Consider the following 16,559-nt stretch of genomic DNA (forward strand, 5'->3'; position numbering starts at 1 on the left):
AACAGGTGCTCAGGGAAAAGTGAATCATGTATGGTTGTCGCTTTGTACCAAGTACAGAAGTGGTTGGCTGAGAAGTTGGCATGAGTTAGCGAAGTTTATTGTTGACAGCGGCAATCCAGGCTGAAAGAGCAGAGGGTAGACAAGCTCATGTCTGGACAAGGCAGGACGTTTAAGATTCATTAGGAAGTTAAGTTAGTTAGAGGTTTATAGTTGCAGTAAAACTGTATGAGAGGTTAAAAGTCTCAATTGATGAAGATTAGTTCAGGGGATGTAAAGACTTGCCGGTTTAAACTTTGTGGGGGGCAACATTTAGGGCTGGGGGTAGTTTAATATAGGTGAACATATTTGCATAGTGAGATTTTACTGTTTGTAAGGCGAAAGGCCTAGGGAGGATTTGTGATGGACACCTCTTTCAATAAAAGCGGACATTTTCCCACCAATCCGGTGTCAGTGGTCTGGGCTGCTCCCGCTCTTCCCCAGACTTGCCTTTTGAGAACATTTAGGGTATTAATATCCTTGTTCATGCTTTTAAAAAATGATTACAGAAAAGATGCACTTTGCAGAAAACAATCAGACCTTTGTTATAAGAGCTGCAATAATAATTGGATACAATCTCACCTGACACATCATTTTCGGCTTGGCTGAGTTTTGTTATGATAAACATTATCTTGCTAAGCAGAGATGAAGATTTCCACAGAAGAAGGATAATTGTCAAATTGTACCAACTATGGAAATGGATGGAAATAAGGAGGGGCATATTTACAAGGGCATTGCGCCACTGGAACGTCACTTTAAACGACGTTCCTGTGGCACAGTGCCCTGCTCCACATTTACAAAGTGCCGTTAAACAACTTTTTGTGGCTTAACGCCGCTCTGTCAATATGGCACCCTTACACGCAGGTATCTGCATGAAAGGGGCATGCAATGGGTGTTACTGTGAATGTTACATCACAACACCTGTTGCTTTTTGATGCTGCCCCAGATTTACAAGGATCTGTAAGTCTGAGGCAGCACCAAAAACTAACGCCATGCAAGAGCAGGCGTTAAAATGGTGAAACGAGGAGACTGTTATTTCTCCTCGTTTTTTGCTTTTTAGGTCTCGTCTATTCCATCCCGTTGGAATGGTAGGCGAGATTATAGTAGGCTAACGAAAAGTCTACCCACTGCAAATTCGAAGCAGTTCATGTGAGCTAGGCGCGTGCACATCACATCACACACTATTTGTTATCATTATCAGCTTGTGAGCCTCGGCATCAGACTTCAAAGGATCTGCTCCCCCGCCCCACCAGACTTAAAAGGAATCCGCTCCGCCCCCCCCCCCCACGCAATGCCGAGAGCTTCTTTTTCACTGCTCCGAGAGGCTTCTTTGTATCATCCTGACCGCATGCTTCATTAATGTGGTGGATACTCACTGCCATCTAGTGGCCATGTTTTATTGTGAAAAGTTTTAGCCTCCTGCCCGTCCCCGAGCCTCGTCCTCCCCGCGCGGCCTCAAGCGCCATCGCTCCAGGGCTTCCACATAGCTGCCAAGGTTTCACATTACCATGTGTGACATTTGGCTCTGCCACACTAGCTGATGAGATTATGATGCTCTTTCATCCCTGTAAGTGTGTTCAAGTGTGCTAGGGGGATGTAACGACACACTTTGTTTTATGATATGTTTGTAATGCTGCATCAAGTCTAACGACCCACGCAATACTTCGCATCAGCAGTGTACGTCAGCCGAGGAAAAACATAGGTACACTTTGTTGTGTAAACTATTGTCACAGTCTTCTTTGATGCATGCATACTACCAGAAAGCGCAGTTTGCTCTTGTTTTTTTAACTCTTCAGTTGTGCCTCAAGAAGCCACGGCAACCCCGTGGTATTGTGTTTATTAAACATTTACAACAATTAGGTACAATTTCTCCTGCTAACTTTTTGATGTTTAAACACTGTCGGAGGTGCTGTAAAAAGATGGCTTAGTTGGCAGATGCTCATTACATCTGCAAGTGGTATCTACTGACAGAGCACTCTGCAACTCCCGCTCCTCGATGCACTCAAAGAACCAAGAGGCCAAGTCATTTTTAGTCAAGGCCTTAGAAAACCCCTAGAGTGGCCTTTGTATCCTCCAGACCAGTCTTCTTACGAGAAGGATCTCTGAAGTGATCGACCTCCCACCAAAAAAACACAAAGTGTTGCCGGAAGAACTGGTGTCTGTTTTGTGAGGGTGACGGTCCTCTCAATGCTGTTCCCTTATTCAGATCTCTTCCTCATTATCAGAGGGGTTCCAATTCTCGTGGCTCTGACTTGATGCCTCCTTAATCTGTGGAACCTCATGCTCTTGCCTAGCCTTTCCTTCTGAAGAAGCCAGTGCCCTCCATGGCGCCAAAACCTGCCCCATTGGCACCACTTTTGACTTCTAGTCATTTTTTAGGTCTCGACCTAAAGCATTGCTTTAGCAATGCTTGCTTGTCGAGATTTCTAGTAAGCGGTCCGAAAAGTCTGCCAAAACGGCGGATTAGCCACAGTTCATGTGAGACAGGCGCGTGCACAAACCAGCCGCGTCACAAACCACCATTTGTCTGGGCCTCGCATCAGACTTCAAAGCCTGCCGCTCCCCCACCCCCGCATCAGACTTCAAAGGAATGCGCTCCCGCTCCCCCGCCCCCCCACCACAGCAATGCCGAGAGCTTGTTATCTGACCAGTTACCTCTGTATGCTTGTCATTTAATTCCGGCGTGGTCTTCATTCCCCTAGTGACACTCATTTGTGAATGCTCTTTTATATGTACTTTCACACCTCATTTATTTGTGGAGTTTTATTTAGGAATCAGTTAATCTTACTTTTCTTATATTTTCAGACCCGCACCTGTCCGTTCCTCCTTGATTGAGGCGGAGGTCTTGACCTCCCGCCTCATTTATTTTTATGCGAGGACGGGTCTGTGTTCTCGTTTATTTATTCCTGCTTGACCTCTGTGGGTTGTCACATATTTAATTTCAGTGAGGTCACCGCTCCTTTTTCTGGTTCTGGTTTGTTTGAGGAGCGCTCTCCACCGATCCCTCATTTACTTGTAGAGAAGCTGCTGCGTTCTTTCCTCCTCGATTTGAGGTCCCGCCTCTTCTGTCTCCTCCTTTATTTTCAGGGTTGGTCCCCAATCTCGACTTTAATTTATTTGACGAGAGGATTCTTTAAACTAATTTCAACTCATTTATTTATTTTGGTCCCTTCCTTGTGTTCCTATGCCCGTGTCCCTCTGCCATCTCACACCACACTGATGAGTTTCCTCTTTTTTTCTTGCCCTTGCCCCCTCTAACCCTGGCTCCTTTTTGAGAGACGTCCAAGCTCTGCAATTCCCTCTTGCCTGCACCCATTTAAATAGTTGGTTGTGTTCCATTGATCCCCACTTAATTTATCCCCCTCCTCGTTTGCCCTTCCTTTCCGCCTCCTCCGCTCTCCCCTTCCCAGCTTTACCACCCCGATTGTTTGTCCCCACCCCCTCCTCCGCTACTCTCTGGCTCCTGTTTGAGAAGTTATTCCCCCTGTCCTGCTCCACCGTACGTGCCAATCCCTGCAAATAAACGGGTGCCTGTCTCTTCACTTCTTGTAACATGAGCAGGCACACTGGCTTCACTCTTACGCCTGTAACTATTACAAGGGAACTTGCAGCTTGTTCGCTCTTTTGTGGACCGTGCAAGCCCCTTCTAGCTTAATTTGATAATCTAGCTGCCCCTGTCAACCAGTGTCACGTAATGTATCAGATGTCGAAGCACCTAGGATAATGTGCTGCATGGCTCAATACTTACAAGGTCCAAAAGGCGAGAACTATTGGCTATCCACCCTCCAACTCTACCCTCTAACTCTACCCTCCAACTCCAACTCCACCCTCCAACTCAACTCCACCCTCCAACTCCACCCTCCAACTCCACCTTTCAACTCCACCCTCTAACTCCACCCTCCACCCTCCAACTCCAACTCCACCCTCTAACTCCACCCTCCAATTCCAACTCCACCCTCCAACTCCAACTTCACCCTCCACCCTTCAACTCCAACTCCACCCTCCAACTCCACCCTCCAACTCCACCATCCAACTCTACCCTCCAACTCCAACTCCACCCTCCAACTCCACCCTCCACCTTCCTACTCCACCCTCCAACTCCACCCTCCAACTCCACCCTCCAACTCCACCCTCCATCACTCAGGAACAACACCACATCACTCAGGGACACCACCACATCACTCAAGGACACCACCACATCACTCAGGGGCACCACCACATCACTCAGGGGCACCACTCAGGGGCACCACCACATTACTCAGGGGCACCACCACATCACTCAGGGACACCACCACGTCACTCGAGGACACCACCACATCACTCTAATACACCACCACATCACTCTAACACACCACCACACCACTCAGTCCAACCACATCATCACTCAGAACCACAACAGCACTGTCCTTGCTTGCTCCCAACCAGCATTGCCATAGCCAATAGGACTCGCATTAGGAAAGAATAAGTTATTGGCTTTGTGAATAACGATGTTATTAATTTATATATTTTCAAAGCCAACACATATTTAAAAAATGTGTCATTTGCAATACCATTAGCTCACACTTTCCTAATGCGAGACCTATTGCATTGCAAATGCTTGTTCTGTGTGTGCTGCATTCTGCAGTACGCATAGAAAGAGCAAAATGCCATTCATGAATTTTTTTGTGCATGAAGGTGTCCCTCCCTCATCATAAACAATCATTAAATAATGATGATTTGCTAATTCTATAAGTGCTATATTCAGCAGCACACATAGTAGCAACAAATCACCATTATGGATTGCTTATGTGCAGGAAGCGACATCTTCCTGCACACAAACAATCTTTCCCTGCACAGGTGCAAGGGGGCCTGTGTTGGCGCTAGGCAGCTAGTTTTAGTTTCGGCGCTAGGAAAAAAACAGGGGTGCACCATATTGTTGTAAATATGGCTCATCCCTGTGTTTGGAAAATGTGAAAGTGTGGCACTGCCAAATTTGGCACCAACATTTTCTTGTGAATATGCACCAGAATTTCGCAAAATTGGTGAAAAAACAATGTTGCACACCTCTAAAGAGCCACATGGTGTTAGGTCAGCTGCAAAATCCAGACTAGAATCACAACTCCAGCACCTTCTCTGCGACTTCTCACTAACAGACATGGCCTCCTCGATGTATGTGGGTGCACTTAAGTGCAGCACATTATCACAGAACAGTGGTGCGGGAGAATAGAAAAAGATACAGATTTGAGGAAATTCTGTACAAGAGGCAGAAACAGATTCCTGCATGTGCCTAGCTTCAGATCAATGTATTGTCTGCTTTTCCGCTAAGATATTGTTTTTCTCACTGTGGGGCATATTAGCAAGGGCGTGCAAAAAACATCGCAAATCGCGCTTAGCGCATATTTTTTTAGCGCCGTCTATCGCTGGATCCTAGACCGGAGATAGCGCGTTATTATCAAGGTATATCTCCAATGCGATAAAAGATCCAACAATAGCTGCGAAATCCACCAAAAACACAAGTAAAACAGCGATAAAACTTTTATCGCTAAAGTAAAGCTTGCTAATAGGAAGGGGAGGATTCAACCTTAGAATCCACCTCCCATTGACTATTATGGCTAAGTCAGGTTTTTACCAGGTGTAAAATCCTGGAACTAATCTCGGTTAGCGCGTGTTTTTTTTATCGTGTCGCGGGTATTGCTAATAGGCAGTAGCTGTGTTAGCAACTGCTTTCAGTCGCTACCAGTTTGGGTACGCCCACTTTGCATGTCATTAGCGATAAATATCGCTGACATGCAAACCGGCCGCTATCGCCAGGAAGCAGTCGCTAACTGCTGTTAGCGACAGTTTGGTAATTAGGCGATAAAAAAATCGCTGCTTTAGCGGCAAAAAGTGCGTCATGTATATGATTTTTAGGTCTCGCCTGTCGATGCGCATGCGCATCGAGCTTGCGAGCCTATTGCGGCTTAAACAACCTTTAACTAAGAAGCAAGGAATCGTGGCGATTCCTTGCAGTGCCCGTGACTTTTAAGCTCAATGCGCATGTGCATTGAGCTTAAAAGCGCGTGCACATCAGTTCCCTCAGCCGCAATCGCCGTCTGTTCCCTCAGCCGCATTCCTCCCGACACCTTTTGAAGTGAAGCTTAGCTTCACTTCAAAGGCCCCGGCTTCTTCACACCCACATGCCGCTCTCCCCGCTCCGCCCCCTCCCCTGCCCGCCGTGTGCATTTCTCCTCCACCCCCTCCCCACAGCAATGCCCTCCGTCTTGTTTGTTAATTTCCTCCAACTGCCCATCTCCTTTCAATACGTTTCCATTTAATCGCCTACCTCTCGATGTCCCTCATCCTCATCTCAACTCATCTATCACTCCAGCTATCTCCTCTTACACGTTATACGAATATCTCTCTCTTCACCTCCGTCCCACGATCTCTCATCTCTCTTCCTTTCACCCTCTAATCACGATCGTCTATTCTGTTGCTCTCCCCTCGCTAGCCCTCTCCCCCACCTATTAATCTTTTCTGTTTTCTACGCATTTTCACCCTCTTACGTCTTCCTTTTCTCCCTCGTGCTTCCTTCATCTTTCCTTCTCTAACCATTTTCCTCGTCCGCCTCCCGCCATCTCTATACACCTCTCCCCTTCTGTGACCGTCACTCTCCTTCCCTGCATCTCCGTCGCTCTAAGCACCCCTATATCTCAGCCCTCTTACCCCCGTCGCACCTATTTAATCTCTAACTTCTGTCATGTCTCCCCAGTACCCATCTACTCCTGTTGGGTCACCTCGTGCTCTTCTCCTCTGTCCCACATGTCCTTTCATTTTCCCTCTCGCAATCCCATTTTACAGCTGCTCTTCTGATGTGTTCTCTCCATTGCTGCATGTTTCCTCTTTCTACTTTTTCCTATTGTCTGTTTCCCTACCCTCGGTCTCCCCAGCCCCCGCCTCCATTTGTCTCCGCTCACTCTCTATCCATTTCTCTGCACGTTTCCATCTCCCGGTTAAATAATATTTTATTGGCAAGACAAATCAGCTAGACATTCACGGAAGAGAACAGGACGAGCTGCCAGCCCTCCAGCCCTCGACCCTGTTCAATATGCCCTGTTCAGTGACGAGGGAAGGCACATGCTGAGGTGCCATTTCTGACAGGGTGGAAATAAGCCGTTCTGCAGGCCTGTGCGCGTTTCCCTCAGGGGAAAGAGTCCGAGTTTTTGTGCCGCGCTATGTTGCCGTTTGTGGGAGACGTTCGCTTGCTGTGGAGCACGATGCCATGGTGTAAATCTACATGATGTCACCCCGTCCTTCCGAATCCCCCCCCTCACCAGTTTCTCACAACTCAGGGATAGTCGTAGAAATTTAGTTCAAGGGGTACCCCAGCCTGTCCCAGCCTCCCCCTGCAGGAGCCTGCGCTACGCCCCTGGCTCCATACGATTTTTTTGCTACTCGCAATCACTCACCCTCACTCACCCTCACCCTCACTCACCCTCACTCACCCTCACTCACCCTCACCCACACTCACCCTCACCCTCACTCACCCTCAACGCCTCAACCTCACTCACTCTCAACCCCTCACCCTCACTCACCCTCAACACCTCACCCTCACCCTCACTCACCCTCAACCGTTCACCCTCAACCCCTCACTCACCCTCACTCTCACTCACCCTCACTTACCCTCAACCCCTCTGCCTCACCCTCACTCACCCTCACTTACCCTCAACCCCTCAGCCTCACCCTCACTCACCCTCAACCCCTCACCCTCACTCACCCTCACCCTCACTCACCCTCAACCCCTCACACTCACTCACCCTCACCCTCACTCACCCTCAACTCCTCACCCTCACTCACCCTCAACACCTCACCCTCACCCTCACTCACCCTCCCTCAACCCCTCACCCTCACTCACCCTCATCCCCTCAGCCTCACCCTCACTCACCCTCACTCACCCTCGCTCACCCTCACTCACCCTCACCCTCACTCACCCTCACTCACACTCACTCACCCTCACTCACCCCCACCCTCACTCACACTCACTCACCCTCACTCACCCTCACTCGCCCTCACCCTCACTCACCCTCACCCACACTCACCCTCACCCTCACTCACCCTCAACACCTCACCCTCACTCACCCTCAACCCCTCACCCTCACCCTCAATCAGCCTCAACCCTTACCCTCAATCACCCTCACCCTCACTCAGCCTCAACCCCTCACCCTCACTCACCCTCAACCCCTCATCCTCACTCACCCTCAACCCCTCACCCTCACTCACCCTCAACCCCTCACCCTCACTCACCCTCACTCAGCCTCACCCTCACTCACCCTCACTCACCCTCACCCTCACTCACCCTCACTCACCCTCACTCACCTTCACCCACACTCACCCTCACCCTCACTCACCCTCAACGCCTCACCCTCACTCACTCTCAACCCCTCACCCTCACTCACCCTCAACACCTCACCCTCACCCTCACTCACCCTCAACCGTTCACCCTCAACCCCTCACTCACCCTCACTCTCACTCACCCTCACTTACCCTCAACCCCTCAGCCTCACCTTCACTCACCCTCACTTACCCTCAACCCCTCAGCCTCACCCTCACTCACCCTCACCCTCACTCACCCTCACCCTCACTCACCCTCAACCCCTCACCCTCACTCATCCTCACCCTCACTCACCCACAACCCCTCACACTCACTCACCCTCACCCTCACTCACCCTCAACTCCTCACCCTCACTCACCCTCAACACCTCAGCCTCACCCTCACTCACCCTCAACGCCTCACCCTCAACACCTCACCCTCACTCACCCTCACCCTCACTCACCCTCAACCCCTCACCCTCAACACCTCACCCTCATCCCCTCACCCTCACTCACCCTCACAACACATATTGTGTTACAATAGGTGTCACATTTGCGGAAGATAAAACTATCTAGAGATGTAGCATAACGAACAGAGCTGCCATATAAGTCACGTAAATACTAAACATGTTGCATTCCAAATGCTATAGGTGTCACATTTGCAAAAGTTATAACTATTGGCATTGTAAATGACAAAGCCATCAATATAGCAATTTTAACATCGCAAAAAAAAAAAATTGTCATTTACAAGACCAATAACTACAACTTTTCTAATGCGATACTTATTGCATTCCAACACCACTCACACACGCAACGCCACTCACACACGCAACGCCACTCACACACGCAACGCCACTCACATACGCAACGCCACTCACACACGCAACGCCACTCACACACGCAACGCCACTCACACACGCCACTCATCCACGCAACGCCACTCACCCACGCAACGCTACTCATCCACGCAACGCCACTCTTCCATTTGCAAAAAGAAAAATGTCTAACTATTCTATTGCGAGACCTATTGCATTTCCAATGCTTGTTTAATTTGGTAAACTTCCATTATAGAAAAAAATATTTTACAGTTTTTAAGACATACGCTAAAAATGTTAACACATAAGCAGGTTTTCTGTATCAGGAAGTGACCTTTTCTCAGCATCACTCCAGTAGGGGTGAAATGGCCACCCTATCTAACCCGTCCCCGATAGTGATGTGTGAGGGAGGGCTTCGCATTACCTGTCTATCTCGCCCCACACCCATATCTAACATCCTGTCTTTACACTGGTATTATCTTCTGATGGATTGACTCGCAGGCGAGTTAAGGTCGAGGGGTCACGCGCCTCATGCTGCTAGGGTTGCAATCCAGGCGCCATTTTATTCGAACATTCTTTAAATCGATAAAGCGCGTTGATATCACGCGCGGCCCACCCGAGCAGCATTCTCTATGCTTCCGCAAGATAAACAAGTGATCAAGACGTTTTCTGGATTGGCGGGAAACTTGATCCGAGCGTCATGCATATTTTTGACGATTATCAGATAGTCGAAAGCCCAGAATAGTGGAAAATCGTGCAAGCGTAAATCGCTCGCACTATTGACACAGGCACGTGCGGATTTCTGTGGATTAAGCGCGCCGTCTGATTCTCAGATATTTGTCATTGATTCATTTGACCCTCCGAGCTAGAGTCCCATCCCGTCTGCTGTATTAAGTAGAGTATTTTTACAGGTGTCTCGCGAAATTTGATGCTGTTTTTTTAGACTGCGAAGTTTTTTACCCTGCGTTTCTTAAGGCGTTTTTCAATGGCTTTCATTTAAGCATTGTCAGAAGTGGAAAAAAGTGAGTCAAATGTTTCGTAACTGGATTTCCGTGTGTTTAAATTTTTTTTCCATACAGAGCAGGGCCACTGAAAGTGACAAAAAGCAGCGTAAAGTGTTGATAATGTATTTATTTTCACGTGCAACTTTTTCACTGGAAAGTATTCCTTAAAGTGGTGCTTTGCATCACTTTCTGCTGCTGCTTGATCTTTAAAATTGTAAGACAGGGCTCTACTCTAAAACTATCGCCTGCTTGAGGCAAGTTCAAAGTAGTGGAAATCTTTTTATTTCGCCTAACTTTTCACACATTTCATGTGTGCTGACTGTACTGTGTAAAACACATTCAATTTGTGATGTGAACAATTTCAAACTTTGTCTAGGTATCGCATTTTGTATTATAAAGATCCCCTACCAGTACAAAACCTATTCTAGACATCATGAAAACACATACACTCTATGTTGCAGAAGGGTAGGCAAATTTCGCCAGGAGGTGGTATCGTAACTTTGTGTATTTTTTTTCAGCTAAGCAAGATTCACTAACTGCAAAGCTAATGAAGCTTAAAATAATGAATATGTATATTGAGATCAAAAAGAACTATGTAACACATCTGGAACTTTGCAGCAGACACGCAGATCCAGGAGTGACAACCGTTTACCATTTTTAGGTCTCGTCTGAGCCAGCGCATGCGTTGGTCTGGCGAGACATTTAGTGAGCGGGCTTTAGAAATCTGACCACAAGCTTTGCTTGTGGCCTAAAGCTTGCGGTTACGCACGCGGGCACGCGCATAGCCGCCACCTGGCTTTCCTCGCGGCACCCTTTCCCCTCACTTGCTCTCCCAAGCGCCTCGTTCCGCCCCCTCCCCACCACAGAGCACGTCCCGGGAAATCACTTTCACGGCCGACCATGGCCGCATTACTTTCACGGCCATGCGGCCAATGCTTGTTATATATGAGGAGTGTGTTTGTACATGTATTGTTTCTGTCATGTACTTTACTTTCTTTATAATCACCTGTGAGTTCTCTATACTGACCATTTCTAGCATGTATTTTATTTTGTACATGCTCTGGTTTTGCAGATCTTTTTGTATTTTTTATGTGGACCTTAAAGGCATTACCTTTCCACATTTTACACCATTCGGCATTTTTTGCACACAATGTCTAAGTGTTTCTAGCACTCACACCGTGGCCCATTGTAGACATCCGAGTAGATACATCGCCAAGTCGTTCTCTCCTTGCAGGTTGTGTAAGTGGACTCATCGGTTGTGTTCCACAATGTTCTCCTGGTTGGAGTTGGTGCTTCTGTTTTGTAAAGGTTTTGGGGCTGTCCTGGGCTGTAATGCACCGTCACTACATCACTGCTTCTTCAGAGCAGAACGACTCCTGTTTCTTTAGGTCTGTTTTATAGCAGTATTTCCACAGCCAGGTTTTCTTTTTGTTGAGTTCCTTTGACATACAGAGTTCAGTGGTTTCTGAGATGGATCACTGAAATAATATCGAGGGACAGAATATCGACCAACAAAAATATCGTTGACAAAATATCGAGAGACAAAATATCGAGTTTCTATCTACAAACAGGTAAGTACAAAAATATCGAGTAAAAAATATAGTTTACAAAAATATAGTTGTAAAAAATATCGACTTTAATAAAAACAATGTTTAATTACATTAATATAAAAAAGTAATTACTAAAATATACTTAATACTTAAAATAACTTTTAATAATTAAATAATTAATGAAAGTAAAAAAATAATATTTTTTTAATCATATTTCTTAAAACATATATATATATAGTAACAAAATTTAATTAAATAATAGCCAATATTATTAACGTACAAATACAAAAGAGTAAAAATTACTATTCCCACTCCAGTGGGTGCAACAGTAGGGAAAGCGTTGGATAGCGTAGGGGTTAAAATTACTATTCCCACTGCAAAGAGTGCAACAGTGGATATACGACGTTACAACACAACTTTTACAACGCACTACCATTACAACGTAAGTATTGGTAAGTATATAATAATTTTTTTAATTTAAATTATTTAAAATTAATTTAATATAATTTAATTTAATTTAATTTCATTAAATTAATTTAATGTAAATTTAATTTTACTTTATTTTTACACTGTACCCCAAAAACCCAAAACTAACCCTGAACCCTAAAAAAAACCCTTTACCCAAAAACCCAAAACTGACCCTGAACCCTAAAAATACCCCTTTACCCAAAAACTAAAAAATGACCCTGAACCCTAAAAATACCCCTTTACCCAAAAACTAAAAACTGACCCTGAACCCTAAAAATACTCCTTTACCCAAAAACTAAAAACTGACCCTGAACCCTAAAAATACCCCTTTACCCAAAAACTAAAAACTGACCCTGAACCCTAAAAATACCCCTTTACCCAAAAACTAAAAACTGACCCTGAACCCTAAAAATGCCCCTTTACCCAAAAACTAAAAACTGACCCTGAACCCTAAAAATACCCCTTTACCCAAAAACTAAAAACTGACCCTGAACCCTAAAAATACCCCTTTACCCAAAAACTAAAAACTGACCCTGAACCCTAAAAATACCCCTTTACCCAAAAACTAAAAACTGACCCTGAACCCTAAAAATACCCCTTTACCCAAAAACCAAAAACTGACCCTAAACCCTAAAAATACCCCTTTAATTTAACATAATTAGCAATTAATCAATTAAATTAAATTAATTACCAATTACATTTTAATTAATTAACAAATATTTTTTAATTAACAATTAATTAAATATTACTACCAATTATTAAATTTACATATTTAATTAATTATAATTAAATTACTTCCCACCCTATTCCCCTATAAACCCACAACCCGCTACAGGAAATACATTATTTAAATTTACACAATTAGCAATTGATCAATTAAATTAAATTAATTACCAATTAAATTTTAAATAATTAGCAAATATTATTTAATTACCAATTAATTAAATATTACTACCAATTAATACATTTACATATTTAATTAATTATAATTAAATTACTTCCCACCCTATTCCCCTATAAACCCACAACCCGCTACAGGAAATAAATTATTTAAATTTACACAATTAGCAATTGATCAATTAAATTAAATTAATTACCCATTAAATTTTAAATAATTAACAAATATTATTTAATTACCAATTAATTAAATATTACTACCAATTAATACATTTACATATTTAATTAATTATAATTAAATTACTTCCCACCCTATTCCCCTATAAACCCACAACCCGCTACAGGAAATAAATTATTTTAATTTACATAATTAGCAATTAATCAATTAAATTAAATTAATTACCAATTAAATTTGAAATAATTAACAAATATTATTTAATTACCAATTAATTAATTATTACTACCAATTAATAAATTTACATATTTAATTAATTATAATTAAATTACTTCCCACCCTATTCCCCTATAAACCCACAACCCGCTACAGAATAAAATTACACAATAATTAAAAAAGAAATCATTAATTAAAAATAATTATAACATAAAATGACACTTTTCACACATATTATAACATAAAAAACACTATAAATAATTAAATATTATTTAAAAAACGATATTTTTTACTATCTAGATTATATACTTGGATATTTTCACTTTCTATAATATTTACAGTCGATATTACTTCACTTACCTTAAAAACGATATTTTGGCTGTCTATATTCTGTCCTGTCGATATTTTGTCCAAACGATATTTCAAACTCGATATTCTGTCCAAACGATATTTTGGAGTCGATATTATGTCTGTGCACCTTCTGAGATAGGTGAAGGGGGCGGGTGGGGTAGCGGCTTTAAGTTATGCATCTGTTCCCCGGAAGCTGCTGTCATCAGCGGCTGGTTTAAGGGGTCTAAGGGCAGGAGATGTGTAGCCTGGCCTGCCTGTCTGAGCTCTTCTCAGCCCATCTATGGCGCGGTGCTTAATTTGTAAAAACTATGGCAGCTCAAGCCCAAACTGTCCCTTGGAAACCCGTGCTACTAAAGGCCGTGGGTGCTCAGTCCGAATTCCGCCTTGTGCTTTGTTTTCCGCCACTCCACACTTCCTGCCTCCTTAGCTAATTCTTCTAGGGTTTGTTTCACCCAAACTCCCATTCTTAGTCACTGTTTTCCTACTTTTATTGTCCCTTCTATCTGCCTTTCCCCCTCTCTTGCCCCTAGTCCATTTACTAAAAGTAAGTTCTGATCCCCAAAAAACGAGCCCACCAGGCTGGAGCCCTACTTCAACAGGGGTTGTTTTGGTGGCACGCGAGGCCTGTTGCAGACTCAATACCGCCCCTGCCCCATTTCCCATGTGCCACACTCCGGCTTTAACCCCATTTCCCCATTGCTTCTCATCTTTCTTCTGATCTTCAGTCTCTCTCCCACATCTCCTCTTTTGCTTCTCATCTCCCTCCTCCTGAAACCTCTCCCTCTGTCCTTGCTGTCTTCCCTCTCACTCCAGCATCCGTTTCTCCCGCCTATCCAACTCGAGTTGGTAACAGACGGAAGCCTGTCGCAGACATTTGGTCCCCCTCCCCTGAGGTATAAACCCGATCTAGAATGAAATACTGTAAGAGTTTATCAAACAAGAGAGAGAGTGAGGTACTGGGTTTTTAAGAACCGGCACAGAACCGGTAACCCAGCGGTGTCAGGGTACACCCAGAGACCTCGAGTCTTTCCTGATTTAGACCACAGAAACTCAGAGTCTTCTAGGTGAAGTCAAGGATCGATTTTATTGGCTGCAACCAAGGTAACAAGTGTCCTAGAAGTACAACACACGGGGAGTATATTCTCAGGAGACTGCTCGCATTTACAAAGTCAGGCTTCTCTTCTTATACAGAATTTTAAGCTTCAGGCAAACATTCTTGGTTTTACGGTATATCATTGACATGTTTTTAATACAAAAGGAAAAGCAGAGTCATGATGACATGTCCATATTTCACTTCGTCCAGCCCACAATAAATTACCCGGCAAGGCCCAACATTTCATCAGATATCGTTGGACCCCCAATAAAAACGGGCACCTCCCCATCATAAAGCAAGTGAAGCAAAAGAGCAGAGACAGATGTGAGCAAGATACGGCAGGTGTGTGTGCGATGAAAAGGTTTTATGGCTTGTTGAGCCTTGATGCTATCTTGTTCGGCCACTGGGAGAGGAACTGACCTAACAGGTTCGGCCTGGTTCCAACTTGCACAGGTCATAGGAAAGTCGATTAAGGTGTACGTGTCCTTTTGGGATCGAATTCAGCTGGATTATAAGCCTATGTAAAGGGCAACTCACAAAATGGCTGCCATACATAAAATGGAAGCCGAGGGTTCTGAACGATAATGACGATTTCGAGGTGAAATCGTGACTCGAATATGCTGAAAATGCTTGTACATGGTGTACTCGTCATTCTCGGTCTTTTGAGACTAAATTCGTCGTGTTTCGACGAAGTTTAATTCTCGAGTCCAGAATTAGTTATATGAGTCCAGAATTTTCAGAACCACAAACCCTCCTTTTGCCCTTACATAGGCAATTAATCTATCCTCACGTTAATCTGAGTCCAGATCTATATTCCTAAAGTCATTGAGATGTTGCTGTAACATCATTCTAGTACTTAGTTCGTCTCTTGATACAGGCTTCCTTACACATGATGTAACACAGAGGCCACATATTGCAGGAGCACACTGTATACACAGACAGAACAGGAAAAGAATGGCCAAGACCATCCCAATGACCATCAGAATTTTCCATCCCCAGGCGGATACCAGTTCCCAGAACCATCCCATTAACGACCAATCTCCTTTATCCATATGAATAGAATCGGAAATCTTATGTAGTTTGGAGATACTGTTGGAGCGTTATCAGGGATGAAAACACAGCAACTCGATTGGATTAATCTGCATACCCCACCTCGGTCTGCAAGTATGACATCTAATGCGACCCTGTTCTGAAGGGTCATAAGACGATCCGACTGGAGCTCAGCAGTCAGGTTACTAAGGGCACCAGCAGTTTCTATCACGGTGGACTCAACTACCCTTGTCAATTGCCTTATGTTCCTGCTGTTAGCCATGGATCCCCAGAACGGCAGAAAACCCTTTGCGAAGTCCCCAAACTCTTGTCCTGCAGTGTCTTCTTTGCTCAAGACACCTCTAACTATCCTTGTCCTGTGGTAATCTGCTGCTGCTGTGTAGGTGGGAGGCAACAGGAACGAAACAAAACATGAGCCCGAAAAGTCAGGGGGCAACCATGTATAGGCTCTATCATGGCAGATGAAATAGGTACCCTTAGCTGCCAAAAATGCAGGGGAAGTCTGAGATCCAAAAATATACGTTTCAGTACAGACACTCTTCCCTAACTGAGCTCTGGGATTCTTGCCAGTACCTTGCA

This window comes from Lissotriton helveticus, chromosome 11 (assembly GCF_964261635.1).
Source record: "Lissotriton helveticus chromosome 11, aLisHel1.1, whole genome shotgun sequence".
Lineage (NCBI taxonomy): Eukaryota > Metazoa > Chordata > Amphibia > Caudata > Salamandridae > Lissotriton > Lissotriton helveticus.